General features: G+C 39.2%; 1 long non-coding RNA gene across 1 annotated transcript; it reads left to right on the forward strand.

The window, feature by feature from the left end:
• Nucleotides 1–8: 8 nt before the first annotated feature.
• Nucleotides 9–12803, forward strand: LOC141752826 (uncharacterized). The gene is made up of 3 exons (XR_012590345.1): nt 9–3816; nt 6210–6313; nt 12319–12803. It is a non-coding gene; the product is annotated as an uncharacterized LOC141752826 (long non-coding RNA).
• Nucleotides 12804–16831: the final 4028 nt, after the last annotated feature.

The raw sequence follows: 16831 nt of genomic DNA on the forward strand, positions 1-16831 counted from the left end.
TTTAGGAAAAGATAATGGTTTGGGTTAAAATAATTATGGAAGTGGCGTTACTTAAGGACAGAAGTTACGTGACAAATAAATCCGCACAGTTGCACAGCAATTCATGAAATAGTCACCAAATTTAAAGGGACTGTTTGTAACTTCTTACACGTATAAATCACCAGGGTCGGTTTCCCATGCGCGCTTGCATATGCGCGCTCACGTGTGGCTATGCTGTTCAGACAAGACTCCAACACAAACTACACGGAAGCACCAAAACCGCAAAGTTCTATCTAGTGAAGCCCGTCTTGCAAAACAGTGTTGGCCACGGTCGGAGTACGCGGGGGAGACCGTAGCTTTGGTCTCCGGGGCCGGAGTCTCTGCTGTACTCTGCTCCTCTGCTCCGCTGCCTGCCTGCCTTCACTCAGCTCGCTCCACCTCACGTGCATGCGCGCACACTACACACTGCAGAAGACTTCGTAGCTCTGAGAATATCTAGTAAATGTACAGTGGACGTTTGTGCAGAAATAAATGCTGCAGCTCCTCCAGACCAACAGAGGTTTTCCGTGTCTTGTGAAGTGATGGGGCTCCGCAGCGAGAAACGTTATCGTCTCTGACCGGGTGCCGGTGTCTTCCCTGTTTCCTCCGGCCGCGGTCGGAAGGCTGAAGCAGGAACATCCAACACTAGGATCAGCATTGATTCATGGAGAGACCTTTGTCTGGTCAGCTAACATTACTGCCAAGCAGGTGAAATATAGAGTGATATTGTGGTTTTAGCTGCCGGTGTCGCCTCACTGTTTTGAGCGATGCTCGTTCATGTCTATTTAGAGCGAGCAAGCGCGAGCCCGAAGCTGACTTTCGTTGACTTAAAGGCCACAGGTGTTGCTGTTAACAAGCATTTCTGATTCTTACAAACAGTCCCTTTAATGTATTGATTCCTGTACATTTTAAAAATTTTTTCGTGATGGTCAGTACAAAATCAATTTGTATATAATCCATGTAATTGTGAACCAGGAAGTTAGGGAGGAGAAGATCGGTGTCAATGGTTGGGTCAAAAAACATCGGACTTTCGCCCAGGAGACCAGTGTTTGTGTCCTGAGTGAAACCAGAAGCCAAAGTTTATTTATTTGTCACATAACTTCCATACTTAATTTACGTCACCTCCGGTGTTATTTTAACTCAAACCACAATATTTTCCTAAACCTAACCAAGTAGTTTTGTTGCCTAAGCCTAACCAAGTCAATCTTTCTCTAAACCTATTTAAGTAGTTTGTTGCCTACACCTAACCAAGTCAATCTTCTCCTAAAGCTAACTAAGTAGTTTTATTTTTTGAAAAGACTGGGGCGGAAATTGACATGTGCGTCACATGTTCTTGAAAGTCGTGCCGAGCGTCACGAAAAAAAGGGAAATTCGTAGCTATGTACATGAATCAAATAGTTTACATTTTCGTGACAATTTCACAAACTGCCGTGAGACTGTGATGAATAAATCAATGTTGACTTCTGGTTTCACACGGTACATGAACATCGTCCTCCTGGGTGAAAGTCTGGTGTTTTTTTTAACCACCCACCAATCTCCTTCCTGTACCCTGCGTTTATCACTCTTTATACTTCCTGGTTCACAATTACGTGGATTAAATACACTTTGGTTTTGGGGGATATACAAATCACAGTGCATTATTTTTCGCAGGTATAGGTCCGAACAGTGTATGAGTACAGCCTGATTACTTACATTAAGACACATTTTTTTTCATTAAGTTTTCTGAAATTTTATGTTTAAATGTGCAAATGACATTATCTTATGATGTTATCTTATGCTAACTTTTGGTAAATTTAGGAGAAATCTACGAATCTATCTAAGAAGTCTGAAAGAAGGCGTGTTCTAAATAGCCCAAACTCTCAAAATTGACCACTGCATGAAAAAACAATGTTTTTGCCTGTAGTGTCTCACTTTAAATATTTCCTGCTTCACTGGAAAACTTTTCTTTTCATTTACTAACCGTTAATTAGTAAGCCTATGATTAAAACATTTTGAACTGATTAAATACACAGGAGCTACAGTGTCTGTAACTGTAAAGTGGAACACATCCTCTTTTATTGTTCAGCCAGTCAACAGATGTTTCTATTGATAGATGTCCTGTGCAGATTTATTGACATTCCCTAAAATGAGAAAACAGGTTTGCTGTCGGTTTAAAAGGATATCAGAAGGCCGGCATACAAAACAAACTGCCTACATTGTGATATCAGACAGGAAGCCGGGGTCCAGTTAATACAATTTTGATGTCAACCTGATGGTATCGCAGCAAAATAGGGCAGGCTCACTTGAGGTGTCAGGGTGAGGGAAATTATCATGATTAATGCAGGGTTACGATTAGGCAGGAATGTAATCAGTCTCTCACTTGTTAATCATTATCTCTCCCTGATTAGTTTTGGCTCAAGATTTAAAATAATATATCAAGCTTCATTGTGCTGGGCAAAGACCTTAAACAAGACTTTCCATCATGGATCCATTTTTAAAAAATACATCAAATGATCAACTGTAATTCTCTGAGGGAGAGATATGAAGCACTGGAGTTAGCGACTCATACTGAATTGTACATTAATAATAAAAATTATTGCATTATTTGGACACACAGGATTACCAAATTGCTTAATTGGATTAAAGTAGGACAACACAGTCAAACTAAAATGGGCAGATATTTTACATTCTTAATAATCTAGTACGCTATGTTAACACACGTTTTCAGCCTCTCTGCCAAATCGTACAACTTTTGTGTTCATACCGCACAGAACAATCAATCGAACAAGACTTGGGTGCTCTCTCTTCATCGCGTTTCACACATATCCGGCTGCTCCTTCTTGGACCAAATCAAGGAGAAGTTAACTGAGTTCAGAACCGGATGTGTCGTATGAACGTGCAGGGTGGTGCAGTCCTGTGGGTCTGATGCACGTTTATTATGCCGAGGAAAATAACTCTGGTTTCAGCTGTTAATGCATTTTACAACTTTTAGGACCTAATTATTTAAATAAGGGCTATTCAAGAGTTCGTACTGGGAAGTTGATTTATCTAGAAAAAAAAAAATATCTGATGATTTACGGATGTCTTTCCCAATGTAAGTCTATGGGAAAAAGTGTTTCTGGGCCCAATAGCATCCCGTGATGGACACCTTTTGACCACTACGAAAATTTGCTTCACAGCCCAGCGCTCATCCTGGGGGCTTGGTCCCAAGCAGGAAAAGTTAAATCTTTGGCTTTGTCTGTTTTGGGATACTGGAAAATGGCGGTGCAACATGGCGGACTCCGTGGAGGGCCCGCTCTCTATTTAGATATGTGGGGAAAACACAACGATTCTTGTTATCAGGTGATTATACACTAAAGAAAATATACTTATTGATATTATTTTCAATTTCTGCCAATAGACCTAGATCCCCCTAATTGTTACACACTGTTCCTTTAAGATACAACACCATAGTGTACAAGCTGCTAAATAAGTAATCAGCATAATCAATATCACTTGTGTGCTGATTAGAGTTAGATTAGGTAACAAATTTAGGAAAATTTTTGTTATATTAGTTGAAATTCTCATTACATCCCGATAGCAATCAATAAATCAAATGCTCAATGACAAAAAAGAGAAACAAATCCGGTATCTGTGGCTGTTGCAGGACTGTAATAAAAACATCCAATCATTTCATTGGGCCTGGATGTACAGTAATGGTTGGACGGGTTACCTGGTTACCTGTCTGCCTGCCTGCGCACACTCTGCGCACACTCTGCGCACTGCTCGTCACTCGGTGACGGTCACCGGAGTCTTCCACCAGCTGCTAGCTTGACAGCTGTGAGTACTAACATATTAGCCGTAGTAGTCATGTTGTTCATTATGATATTTTTGTGTTCATAATTATAATAGGGTGGCAGTGACTTTGGAGGGAGGCCTTAAGCAACGGACTGTCAGTGTTGCTGACTAGACGACTTTCTCCATAGATTTAGTGACCTTTGGAGCTAGTTAGCAGCTAATGCTAGCTACTTTCATTGGAAAACACTTGACTGGCTTTTTCGGTTGGATAAAAACCTAGCTAGTTTACTCTTGCTAGTTTCTAAAGATAGCAGTTTTTCTTTAAATGTGGTGAGCGTGCATTCAAAGGAAACTCCAGCTGTTTTCAACAAGTAAAGTACATTACATTATAGGATCTGAGTGCAGTTGGTTTTAGTTTTCAAACTTCTGATAAAGTGTATACAAAACTGTTTAACCTCCTTCCTCTGACAAGGTTCTTAAAAATGTGCTTAATATTTACAATTCATTAATATGTGAGAGTCAGGTTTAAATAAAGAAATATAATTTAATAGTAATCTACTCATGAAATCCAAAATTTGGCATAAAATGTTGATAAATGAGCAAAGTTATAATAGTTTTGAATTTTCATTTAGTTTTTCTTTATTTTATTTAAGTTTTTACTTTTTTATTTAATTATTTTTTTTAGTTAGTTTTCAGAGTGTGTTTGCTGGTTTAAAAGTTTAGTTTTTATATATAAATTAGTTTTACAGTAGTTTTAGTTTGTTTTTGTTAGGGCCAGGTAAATATTCTCATAATAATGTAGCTAGATACATACAAAATACATGTTTGGAAAACTGTCTAGGAATCTCTGTTTTATCTTTGTGCTACTAGTGAAGCATTTGCGGCACAGCTTTATCCCCTGGAAGGTCAAGTTCGTTCATTTTCTGTGGTTCACTGTCACAAGAGTTGAAGTCATGCTGTCTCCTTTTTTCTGTAGTGATAAATTATAGCTAAAAAAACTAAAACTGAAATTAATTTATTTTCATTTTGATTTGATTTTTTTATTGGTTTTTACCCAGGCAATATAGTTTCAGTTTTTTCTAAAGGATATATTTTTTTATTTCTAATTTTTTCGTTTACTAAATATATTTTTCACTCCTAATTTTCTTTCATTTTTAGTTTACTATATAACCCTGGAATGAGTGAGTGTAAATTGTTTGTGTTCACGTATATACTTCTTTTCATTTGATGTCTTCCCCGACACTGTTAATCACATTGAAGTGTGTAGCCTAAATCTCACATCCCACCTTTGTTTGTTTTTAAATCACAGAATTAAGCAGTGAAATTAATGAATTCCATAGAGTTGACACCTTCAAAAGCTTTGACAAGGTTTTACACAGCAACATGTCAGGAACACGATCTTGATCTCAATCCCTGCTCAGATTTATCTGTCCATTAAATATGAAACTGGAGCCAGGAAAAGATTAGCTCATAGTTTTGCATAAAGACTTGGCTTCTGGCCAAGAAAATAGTCCGTTAAACCTCCTGTTAAAAAAACACATGGTTTTCACTTGAGTTTTTGTATGGATCAAAAAGGCTGATTTGAAGTTTTAATTAGTATCATTTAGGGGATTTTGTTGCGTTCGGACGGAGCAGGCTCATTGCTTCCCAGTTTCCAGTCATTGTGCTAAGCTAAGCTAAGTGGCTGCTGGCGGTAGCTTCATATTTACAGTACAATGTGCGTATCAACCTTTTTAGCAAGAAAGCGAATAAATGTCGAACGAATCTGTTGCATTCACAAATTTTCTCATAGTACGATCGAAATTCACTTATAGTCCACACCTACAGTACAGATGAGTCATATACAGATAGTCTGTCTCTTTCCACAAAGGGAATTAAATACTAATTTGACCTGAAATTATAATGCTAGTGATGAAATCTTACAAACGTGCACTTCACCTCATGCATATGTGGCATTCAATCCGACTTGGGAGTATACGGGCAAACCTCACAGAAAAAAATAAGAGATTTAGGATAAAAAAACAGAAATGTTTATGAGGTGAAGGAGTGCACTATGACGACACAGAGAAAGGAAAAACTCCTCAGGGTAGCCAGTGGGTACAACCTGAGCTTGTAAATGTAAAAGGATTCAGGCAGTAAAAGACGGAATAACAGCTTATATCCAGCCAGCTTAGTATTCACACAATCCATTTCCCAGATAGCGGCGTACAATGAAATTTCCCATTTCTTTATCTGTCACTTCTGCTAATCCAGACACTGATCTCCCTGAAACAAAGCTGTGTTTTCTATATTTCTATATCTGAATGTCATAAACACTTCTCTTGTCTCCTCTATCATTTCAACTCATCAACTCCTCTATAATGGCTGCATGTATTCTTTATAATTTTCTGTTTCTCCTCTTTTCTCTATCTCTCCTCTATATGTTCTATTTCCAGGCATGAGCAGCTTATCTGTATGTGTCTGCAGGAGAAAGAACGAGAGACAGCATTGACAGAAGACAAAAACCAAACAAGAGCAGGAGGAAAGCCTGAGCACTTATGTATGTATGTAATGTCTTTATATTGTTCATATATATATATATATATATATATAAATAAATAGGTGTATATTTAATATATATAAATTAGGGCTTTCGAAGTTAACGCGATAATAACGCGTTAATGCAAATTTGTTTTACCGCCATTCATTTCTTTAATGCAATCGATATTTCTGAGGTTGAAGCGGGCTCAGTTTTAAAGCTAGAGTGAAAATACTGATATCATATGAAACTAGGAATCCATTGGTACCAACCATGTCATGCGGGCTTGTCGCGAAGGAGGCTAAATAACACTCCAAACTTCAGCTAAATTTTGGCGAGGAGAAACTGGCATGGCCATTTTCAAAGGGGTCCATTAACCTCTGATCTCAAGATAAGTGAATGAAATTGGGTTCTATGGGTACCCACAAGTCTCCCCTTTACAGACATGCCCACTTTATGATAATCACATGCAGTTTGGGGCAAGACATAGTCAAGTCAGCACACTGACACACTGACAGCTGTTGTTGCCTGTTGGGCTTGAGTTTGCCATGTTATGTATAAATTTTTTTGCTAACTGCAGTATGTGAGGGTTTCTGGACAATATTTGTCATTGTTTGTGTTGTTAATTGATTTACAATAATACATATATACATACATTTGCATAAAGCAAGCATATTTGCCAATCAATCACTCCAATATTGATAAGAGTATTAAATACTTGACAAATCTCCCTTTAAGGTATATTTTGAACAGATAAAAAATGTGTGATTAATTTGCGATTAATCATGGACAATCATGCGATCAATCACATTTAAATATTTTAATTGATTGACAGCCCTAATATATACATGTATACATTTATATGTGTCATATATACTCATATATATGTACTCATGCCTAATGTATGTAATGAAATGCATACAAAAATACATTTGAAGTGGGATTTAGATAAATATATCCAAGACACATGCGATGATGATGTCATGCATCTGCTGAATTAGGGTACTGACACCTTTTTTGGTCGTGTCTTGAAGGTAACACATGAGTTGGGAAACTCTCGCGAGATGGTCAAGGTAAGGCATTGACCTCAAATAGTTAAGGTTAGGAAAGGTCGTCAGGGCGAAGGTTTTTGCAAGTTTTTGCCATATTTCGCAATTTGCAGGTTACCTTCTAGACACAACCACTTTTTTTGCAAAGCAATGTTCTCTTACACCCAAGAGCCACTGGTTTCAGCAGTTTTTTCTCACACTGTTAATTCATGTTTGATGGTGTACTTTTAACTGCAGCCTCTGTGTTTTATTCAACACAAAAAAAAATTGGGAATCTCCATCAGTTATAAATAAACCAAAGGGCCTCATCACTTGTTACTATAGAAAATGGGCACTGTCCAAAGCCTAGCTTAATACGAAGGCTCCATTGTTGTAATGAGGGACAAAACCATTGTTCCCAAAATTCATTGTGTACACATACATTTCCCAACCTTTGTTTTTCTAATGGACTGTGGAGAAATAGAGTTATATGATACAAATGTCGGCAGACAGGAAAGGAAAGAAAAAAATAAATGAAATACACGACGACTGTGGAATTTCTGGCCACAATCACAAAGCACAGGATATTTTCCATGATAAAGATCAAAGATGCAGTAGCCTATGAACTTTTTCTGATACATATCCTTTCTTTAAAGAAAAAAAACATGCTGGTGTGAAAGGTTGATGGGTGTTACGGACTGTAAATTTGTTTGGGACTTGGCGTCTAAAGGCCTTAGGTCAGCTGTCTTAGTAACAGATTCGTGTTGAAGCACCTCAGTGATGTATTTCGTGTTCTGTTCATACAGAGAGGCAATCGGACAGTGTTGTAATTGAAACATTTTATCTTGTGCCTGTCCTGATCAGGGCAGATGGCTCACTGATAACTTGTACACTTTAGGATTTTTTATTGACCCTGATGGACAGAAACATTGAATCATTAAACTGATGCACCTGTAAAGAGTCTAGAGCTACACTGGTGTTTCTGTGAGGCTCATCTATGGAATCCCACAAAGCACTGCCACCTTGCCATACCAGACAATAGTATCTACAAAGCTTGCACTAACCTTATGCAGAATATGACCAGGCTCTATCATTAACGTAGTGAATCATTGACTATTGTTCTTACGCCGAATTCACACCAGGCAGCGGCGAAGTGCAGCTTGCTGCAATAATTACATTTTTCTGGGTCCGGGAGGCGTGTTCATGTTTTTCAGGCAGGAAAAAATTCTTTGTAACATAGGTCAACATGTCACAGGATCTATTTACTGATTGGCTGCGTGTCCTCTCTGGCCGCACTTTGCCGCAGAATCAAGCGATTCAACAAGGGAACTGTATATACAAAATACATATATGGAAATAAGATTGATTGGATTATATTCACCAGAAGTATAAAACATCACATGTCCCTTATAAATTAAATAGAAAATACTACTAATTTGTGACGGAAATGTCTTTATTCTTTGATGTTTGGGTTGCTGAAAAAAAATAATGCCTGACAATGATATATTTGACTTTAGGAAATCTCTGACTACATACTGTACATGCTGAAAATCTAAAATTTTTACTGTATAAATTTAGATACAAAAATTGTAATAAATTATAGGATCGAATCGCAATACTTGTATAATTGCAATACTTCAAAATTGCAATACATATCGAATCGGCACCCAAGTATCATGACAGTATCGAATCTGGAGATAGGTGTATCGTCCCAGCCCTATAAAGCAAGGAATCTCAGTCTGTCTGTATTCTGTATGTCCTTTGTATATCTCGAGAACCATTCACCCGATCAACTTCTGATTGCTTATTTTGGCATATTGTTTATTGTTTTTAGTTTTATTCATTAGCAAAAGTTAGTTTCTCTGTAAGTGTAGTGTGGATAGCGGTTTGTGCACCCATTTGCACCCACTAGACTGCATGATCCAAAGTCTTGCAAAACATTCATAAAGGAAGGATTTTCGAGCTGGAGGAAGGCACTTTAGATAGTTTAGCAATAACAAAATATTGAATCAGTGCTTCAGTAAGCGCGATGAGTGCAAGGAGTGGTAGCTTTGTAATGATCTCTCCCAAAGCAAGCAGAAGTGCCTGAACCTCTCTATTAGCTTTATTGTCCGCTGCTCTACATATCAAAGATTAGCTATTCAGAGACACTATGATGATGAATCTAATTGATCTCAGTTCAGGCTGCATGCTGAAGACAAACCCAGAATTACTCAAAGTTAATTGAAACTGGCCTATGACGTGCAGATGCCAATCAGAGGTAATAGGGACATCTTTTTTCCTGTTATATGGCTGAAACTGCAGGGAGCAAGTTTCTGTTTGTTTTGTGAATGCAAACTGCCACGTAGAAGGAGCTCTTTTTGGAGACATCAAACACCACTTATGTCAACGTTGGTAAGCCTATTTATTTTTATCTGCTTCTGTGGTATTTATACAGCTTCATTAAGTGTGAAATGATAGTTTGTTATGTTGTTTTTCTTAGTGTGCTTGTGGGTTGCTTTAATTAGCATTGGTTAGTTGATGGGGTGCTTGTTGTCCCACAAGATGTATGTGATGTGGATTGGCTTAATTTGGATAAAATTGTCACCAAGTTGTCTGTGCTTGGTTGTTGTCATAACGGTAAATGCAATTATCATTTTACGCATTATTTTGGTGTTTGTGGTTGTTTAGCAGATTTGTTGATCACAAAGACATGGGGCCTTCAAAGTGCTTTATGTCATGGAAGTGACTTAAAAGTAGCTTATTGTTAGAGATACAGCTATTAATGCAGATAAATAGTTCTTCGACAAACTTGGACGTTTATTTTTTACAATGACAGGTTGCAATTTCAGAACAATCTTAATTAACAAAGATTTTCACGTGGGAAAAAAATGTATGCACAGTAGACATGTTGGCTTGTCATAGCAGGAAATGCACAGGTGTAAATAACATTATTATGAATTTAACCCACTAATAACAGGGAAAATGTCTTTGTTGTTTAAAGTGTTCCAGTAAACCATGACAGTGAGCCATCATGCACAATAACTAAATGGAAAAGGCTCATCTGTAACCTAGGCACGTTTTCTGAATCTGTATAGCACTTTTGTACAGTACTTTACTTGAAAAAGACGAGATTAAAAAAGATGCATGAGGCTCATTGGGTGTCTCAGGAAACTCTGCCTGCAGGGTTTGTAAAGAGTGCAGTGCTGTTGGTCCTTGGTTGGGATTTCAGTAGTTTTTTTGTTGATATTCCACTACAATTGATTTCTCTTGGTGGCTCATGAACATGAAGATGGAAACTGTCAACCTCCTGTGCATAGCGTCTTTTCACTGTGGAATTGTTAAAACCTTAATTGTTTTCACAGGTGAATAATTATACTGTTGAAGAGGCTTAAGGGACCACAATCAAATGAAACATTACAAGAAGTCGCAGTGATTTAGTTATTTCTAGTAGAAACAGCAACCAGATAAATTGTTGATTTGTTGTATTTCCTTCATTTACAGGTAAAATTGAAGAGGCTTCAGAGTGCGCACAATATTAAACACAAAATGAAAAAAATCCATGAAAACGCCACCAACCTCAGCAGCCCTGTCTCCTAAAAATTACGTTCCCATAGCCCGCGGAAGTCTGCGAAGGGAGGAGGTCAGGTCAGGGTGCTGGATGGGTCAAACAAACGCAGGACTTTTACCAAGGAGGCCATAGTTTGTGCACTCTCTGTGCAACAAACAGAAGCACAGGGCTAATTGCAGAATGACATCATCGGACCTTCCTGTCTTGTTGCCATGAATACCTTTGCCGGTTGGGTTGGTTGGTAAGGTTTTGGCATGTGGAGTGACATTAGTCAGGTTTAGGGTAAGAATATCAGGGTAAGCCAACCAGAGGCAGAGTAGGGCGGGTCATGCCTTCGCCATGGTAGGAAAAAAAATCAAACCAGGAAGGTCCGATGACGTCATTTTGCATAATAATTAGTCATGTGCTTCTGTTTGGAATAACGGCTGCCGGAACATTTTTCGGACTATTGGAATTTCGGAACAATGGCCTGGCACCACTTAAATAATGTAACAAACGCAGTCATTTTAAGCAAAACCATGATGTTTTTTACTAAACCCTAACCCTAACCAAGTGGTGTTTTGTTTTGTTTTGTTTTGTTTGTTTTTTGTTTTGTATTACTTCGTTAACCACATGTTAATAAATAAACTGTTTAAAACAGTGACTGTAATCCGGGAGAAAATTTGTTGCCCTCGAAATATAATTGAGAATGCAGTTTAGTTGTATGGGAATGTAATTTTGTTGTAGACAGGATTGACCTCAGACCATAAATATGAAGGTCACATAAACTCTTACTGTGCGTGTTTCTCCTCACGGCAAACTGACATTCTCAAAGCTCTTCAAAGTTCTCCATTTTCTCCACCCATCCGCGTCATATAGTTATAAAATGTTAAATGTGCACGGACAGGTAAAAACCTGCCGCACAGAACCCCTCCCAAGTGTCTGATAGTGTGATGTAATTTTGTCCGTGCGGACACTTGCGACCCTCGCGGATGCGTCAAGCATAAATCACGCTTTACAGCCGAAAGACTAGAAGAGAATGGCAGAGTGTAGCCTACAAAATTACATTGAAATAAAAGGTTTAAAGAAGATTCAAGGGTAACTTTTTTGTATTTGGCAACTGTTTAGATGTGCACTTTAGATTTTTGGTTGATTTTATTTTGTTGTTCTATTTATATTTTTTACAGAATCTGAATCTTGTTTTTTACAAACTAAAGAACTGGGAGATAATTTGTTTTATTTTTTACTGATTATTTGAAAGCAAACTGTTACGTTTATGCTGACATATACAACTGTACTACTTATTTTGTTGCAATGTATGTTCTTGAAATTAATGATAAAATATTTTTCAGTATTTTGTCATATCATCAAGAATATTGTTGTTGCAAGAATACCCTGAAATATCATTGATATTATTTTAGGGCCATATCACCCACCTCTACTTTACATTGCCATTTGTTGTCATGAAGGTCAACAGAGGATTGTAAAGCCTGCAGGAACATCAGCAGTCACCATGAACAGCAGCTACCACCAGAGGTGAGGAAGCAGGAAGGAGTCAAGGACCACAAAGGGCACAGATCTATGCCCAGCCATGCATGATCTGGAATGAAAAGAGGTAGTAAAAGCATTATTACAGCGGACACACTCTCACTTCCATGTACTGTCACATCTGGCATGGATTGGGACCAGTGGGAGGACAGGATGGACAGAATGGGCCTTATGTGGCCCAAATTTGTTGTTTTGGTTAAGAATTTGGAAAGCAGTTTATGTACGAGCATGAGGAAACCAAACTGTTGCAGTAATCATAAGTTTTCTTGGTTTCTACACCTTCTATGGCAAATATAGTTTGGGTTTTAGTAATATTATGGATGTAAAATTGCAGTTTTAGTACTTCTTCTTTGATGTGCGCATAAAGCAAAAGAGCAGGAATGATAGTGGTTGTCTGTATTCATCATTCAAAAAGGGAAACCAGAAGACCGAGGACTGCGGATATACAAGCCGTTGTTATGATACGTTCATGAAACAAAGCGGCGTCTGCCGACCATTTTCACACCACTCTCACTCACCACGTAGCTTCATTCCAGATGGCCATGTCACTGTGAAAATATCAGTGTATTGGAATGATCAGATCAGATGAGATGAAGATGAAAACTGAGAAGAGTTCTGTTTTTTTTCCTCTTGACTTTACTCGTTGGCTTGCTTTCCTCACTTCCGTTTCTCTTCTCGTGCACTGAATTGTTCGAAAAACCTCCAACACGAGCAGACTAGAGCCAACGGTGCGGGACACACCGAAAAAACTAGGCCGACGGACGCTCACCGACAGCCCCAAACAGTGTGTCAGGGCCTTTAAATCCCCTATAGTTCCACGTAATCATGACACAAAGGCAACAATTACAGGCTGTCAGACAATAGGTGTGTCCATGTAATCCAATAACATACAGCAAAGAAAGTGTAGTTCTTTGCTTAGTTTCACAGCAGTTTGCCTAACACTTAAAGCTGCAGGACAGAGCACATTTCAGATATAGACCTACTGTTATACTAAGAGGTAAAATGAGAGATTAAAGTTGAAATGACTCAGATCCACCGCGATCCTTAACAATGCCTCGGAACAAGCACAATCCTTAACGGAAGGAATGAAAGGCTGCATTTTTTAGATAATCTTATTATTATGGAATTCAAATCTTCTCAAGAAACATTTCATATCTGCAAATATTTAAAAAAAAATCCGCACACATACTCGAAGTATATCACTTTGTTTGTGTAGCTACTCTGGCAGGCTTAGGCTGAGAGATATATTCAGAAATTAAGCTATGTAGGCTAGAGGCAATCATTTAAATCCCACACACACTGATATTATCACCAACCGACAGTGTTTGCTAGGCATAATGTTTTTGCAACTCTCGTGGGCTATTAAAAGTCTGCATTCTTCAAAGTCTGCTTTAGGCAAGGTCCAAATTCGAGCCATAAATATTTCAAATGTTTGAAATAAATGAGGGGCACTCCAGTGGAGTAGTATCTAGTGCCATAACATTGAGTCATTCGCCCACTGCAAGGCTTGGATTTTGAATTATCAGTGCTCAAGTGAGAGTTGTGTTGTGTGTTCCCTGCATATTTATGCAACTGGTGTCCCTGTTGTTGATCGCAAACTTTGAAATTGACATGGAAAAGTTCGAAGCTGCAGAGTTAAGAGGTGGCACACAACTTCTTTTGTACCAGGGCTTTGCTGTCGTGAAGTAAACCGCTCCAGAGTTACATTTATACATTATTCTGTATTAGAGCAGACAGGGTTTTGTATTATTTTTTACAGATAGAGCCGATTCTAAATAAAGATTTACACATCTAATTTTTGGGTTCATTCATATGTTGAAAGGAACTGTGGCTTTATCAGGAACGTCCAGGATGTTCACACGATTAATGTGCACATGTTGGAACAAGATAATAAATAATACTCATACCTTGGGAAGCCCTCGCACAATCGAGCTGCGTGGCTTTGTGAATGAACACACAGCTTAGGTCATCTGTAGACTACCTTGAATTATCACTGTCAGCTCAGAGGATAATAGTGCATGATCCCCCGTCAAACTGAAACAACTAATGCCAAATACAAAAACTATTGCACTCAAAATGTAATATTTCATCAGACAGCTTTGCTACATATTTGTGAAGGCTCTCCCGGGGATAAAACATCTATCAGGAACAGAAGCATATTGGCATACATCCGCTTAGCCACATGTTTTGTGTAACTAATTGGATAACCACACCAAGTAAAGCACGAAATTGCCTTTTTTTTTCTTTCTTTTTTTATCCCTCCTGCAGCAGTGGATGCAACCCTCTCTGCAGGGCGTTGGTGGGGCACAGAGGCACACACATTTATGAGTCATACATTTAATATGCTCTCCCTTCCTACTCATATCATAAACACTCTGAGAGATGGAAATGAAACATCCCCTTTTTTCCTCTTTAACCACGTCGGAGACTTCGTCAGAGAGCCGAAAGAGATTCTCTCCCCTGCGTCCTTCGAGTGTTTCTCATCCTTACTCTCCGGTGCCCCCTGACTCCTCGTCTCTTACCCGATCTGACACTCAAAAATGCTGCTTTGACTCCCCTTGTGCTAGTTTACAAAAAATGTTAGTGTGTATGCTTGTGTGTTTGGCTGAGAAGATAAGAGATTAGCATGAGTCAGATAATGATTCAGGACGCCAGGTGGCAAATGCCTCAAATCATGCTCTCTCTCTCTCTCTCTCTCTCTCTCTCTCTCTCTCTCTCTCTCTCTCTTGTTTCCTCTCACTTGTTCAGTGCCTTTTCTACTCCTCGCACTGTCTCTGCTGCTCTTTCGCTCACCGACGTCTCCACACCGCTCCCACTCACAGTTTGAGCCCGTCTCTTATGTCTCCCCATAACTCCCTCTTTCTTTTCTCCTCGCGACGTCGCCTCGTGTTCCCCGTCTGCCTGCAACTGTGGCAAACTTAATAACCCACCGGTTCAGGGGTGGGCGTGGAGAGGTTAACAGGGGAGATAAAGAGGGTAAAGACAGATCGAGTGAAGAGGGAAGGTGGCGGGGGTGTAGTAGGGGGAGCGACAGCCAGATGTGGAGAGATAAACGGGAGCGTGTCGGATTGAGGTGGAAATTGAGCACGAATCTCAAGGAGTGTATAGGGAAAAAAGCGTCAGCTCACGTTGTGCTCGTGATGCTGGGTAATTTAGAAAGAGTGGGACATAGGAATGTGTAGTGAGAGGCAGAGAGGGTTATAGAGAGCTGTGTAGAGGTGGATGGAGGCTGGGATAGAGAGATAGAAGGAGGGGTGGTGATCCTGGGGGCCTGATGACTCATAGCTGTGCTGCGGTTTGTGCGTCACTGGCGCTGGCTGGAGGAGGAGATAGTGGAGAGGTCTACGCATTTAATTACAGCCTTCCAATTTAGACACACTGTACACACGCGCACCTACACACACACTCGCACAAAATAATATCACAAATAATCGTCTTACAAGTACACTAATTTGTAACACACAAGTATGTAGACAAGCACGGACGTAGGTGCACGCTGTGAGCACTCAAAGATGTTCGCAGCGTCTTCAGCATACTTGCAAACTGAATGTAAATTATTCTTTTTTCTACATTCCTTTTTTTTCCCTCACGGCTAAAAACGATTGTGGTCACGAGCGTGAGCATGCACGTTCTCTGCGTGCAGCCATCCCATCCCAGACAGACCTTGAGGCACGAAACTTATCAAGCCCCCCCAAAAAATTCCAAAATACCAAATCGCAGTTGCACCACACGGCTTGTGACTGGAATATGAAACAGAGACAGACATACAGAGGGACGTGCAGGACTTGCTTTGATGACGCAGTAAAGCAAACTCCTCTCAGATAATACTGCACGCTTGATAGTTCTCACAATACAATTTGCGCTGCGTGATGTTGGAGTCATCCTGCTGGTTAAAGGTCATCCTTGTAAGAGCAGGATTTCTGCATCACCTGTAATGTATTTTGTTGATTATTTATGGCTGCATGGTTTTGAAGAAGACATGCAAGGCTTGTGACGTTTAAAACACCTCATCTGAGTGATTAGACTGTGGAAATTGTTCCAAAAATATCCTCATATCATATCATTTACATTCAACTGTTTCTCAGCTGCTTTAGAAATGACTTCTCCTTCAGTCAAGTCGAGTTCATTTAAAAAGCACTTTTAACACCTGCACTTTCCCCAAGGGCTTGACGATAAACAAAGGACACATGCAGATAGAAATTAGAGTGAGAAATAGATAGATAAGAACATCATGAATAGCAGGAAATGGTGGCACAGCCTGCTCCGAAACAGGCACAAAAGAAAGCGTGACGGCTATATTATATGGTGTGTTGACTGCGTATATTTTTGGCAATGTACATTTCCTGTGAGGCTTTACAGGTATCTGTATTATCTAAAGCAGATTAGCTAAGTTTCAAATGTGATATGCATTTATTTATAATATATATATTTTTT

Source organism: Sebastes fasciatus, chromosome 16 (genome assembly GCF_043250625.1).
Source record: "Sebastes fasciatus isolate fSebFas1 chromosome 16, fSebFas1.pri, whole genome shotgun sequence".
Lineage (NCBI taxonomy): Eukaryota > Metazoa > Chordata > Actinopteri > Perciformes > Sebastidae > Sebastes > Sebastes fasciatus.